The following is a 1,908-nucleotide window of genomic DNA, read 5'->3' as shown; positions in this document are numbered from 1 at the left end:
CCACCCTCCCCTTTTCCTCAACACAAAAGAGCAGCGAGTTATTCCATGAAGAGAAGACACTGCTGAGGGGCTGGTATGCTTTCGGTTTTGGCTGTAAATTTAGGTTTGTCCTTATCCACTTGCTATTTGTATTAGACTAAAAGGACACAAACTAAAAATGTATGGAAAGAAAAAATAATCACTGTACTGTTCAGATTTCCTGTTTCTTTCCAGCAGTTGGCAAAAGTAATGATACACCATTGGGCTGATGTGCCAGTGGGGCCTCTTCATCCTGTTCGGGCCTCCAACGCAAAGGAGGTCAAAATCAGCCTTGGCAATGTAAAACCACGACCCCCTTGACCTTGGAGTCAGCCGGCAGGAGGCTACCCCCAACCTGATTCAATGCCCCCCTGGCCCACACAGGCAGGAGCCCTTCCTTGGGGCTCCAAGGAAGCTGGGCTAGAGGACAAAGGCCTCCTAGCCCCCCAGCCTCCTTGTCTGGCCTGGACCCTGGTGGCTGCTGGAACCTGGAATTTCTCGCCCCTGCCCTCACACTCCCTCTGAACTGCTGGAATGTCCTGGGCACATTGGGGGTGGTGGTTGTGTACCTTTTGCCCTGGGTTCCTGGTCCAGAGAAAGCAGTGTCCTTCATGCCCTTCCCACCTGTACCAGAACCTAAATTCCCATTGCTTAGGGACTTCCCTGGTGGCGCAGTGGTTGAGAATCCGCCTGCCAATGCAGGGGACACGGGTTCAATCCCTAGTCGAGGAAGATCCTACATGCCATGGAGCAACTAAGCCCGTGCGCCACAACTACTGAGCCTGTGCTCTAGAGCCCACGAGCCACAACTACTGAGCCCATGCGCCTCAACTACTGAAGCCTGTGCACCTAGAGCCTGTGCTCCACAACAAGAGAAGCCACCGGATTGAGAAGCCCGCATACGGCAATGAAGAGTAGCCCCCACTCGCTGCAACTAGAGAAAGCCCGCACGCAACAACGAAGACTCAATGCAGCCTAAATAAATACATAAATAAATTTTAAAAAACCAAATTTCCTTTGCTTAAATCTTAGTTCCAAATCGTGGTTCACACTTGGCTTTACCACATACAGGCTGTGTGGCCTTAGAGAGCTGAATTCACTTCTCTGTGCTTCAGTTTCCTCGTTTGTAAAATGGGGTTAATAACAGTACCAACTTCATTAAGACTGGTGTCAAGACCACAAAGTAATCCCATAAAGTACATATACTAAGGTAAATGTTAGTTGCTAAATAAAACCTAAATCTCTCCTATAAGATGGATATGGAAGACCCTCATAAACACACACTCCCACACACATATACATTGTAATTTTAGTAGAACAGTTGCAAAAAAGTGATTGGAAATATCCCTGTTTGGTTTTTGCAGGACTACTACACTGTGTCCTGGCAGAAGGGCAGCAGAGGTAACTGGGGTGGAATTCCAGTTAAGCCCCTCTGAGGAACCACCTTCCTAGAAACACATAATGTTGAAAATAAATAAGTGCAGGTTTTCCAAGCTTGCTGTAGCTCCCCAGCCCAGGTCTCCATACCAGATACGCATGTGCAGAACAAGAGTCAATGTCAGGCTGTGAATTGAGAAGTGGCTACCAGGTCCTGTGCTTCCATTCCACCCTCTGCCCATCTAACCCCTGACCCTGCAGCACCACCCTCCCTACCTGCCTTGATAGCAACCCAGGCAACGTTCCTATAGGCAAAGAGCACAGCACCATCAAAAACGTTGCCTCAGGACTTCCCTGGTGGCGCAGTGGTTGAGAGTCCGCCTGCCGATGCAGGGGACACGGGTTCGTGCCCCGGTCTGGAAGGATACCACGTGCCGCAGAGCGGCTAGGCCCGTGAGCCATGGCCGCTGACCCTGCACGTCCGGAGCCTGTGCTCCGCAACGGGAGAGGCCA

The sequence above is a fragment of the Lipotes vexillifer genome, unplaced genomic scaffold (genome assembly GCF_000442215.2).
Source record: "Lipotes vexillifer unplaced genomic scaffold, Lipotes_vexillifer_v1.1 scaffold240, whole genome shotgun sequence".
Lineage (NCBI taxonomy): Eukaryota > Metazoa > Chordata > Mammalia > Artiodactyla > Lipotidae > Lipotes > Lipotes vexillifer.
The sequence above is the reverse complement of the archived record's forward strand: the minus strand, read 5'-3'. Positions refer to the sequence as shown.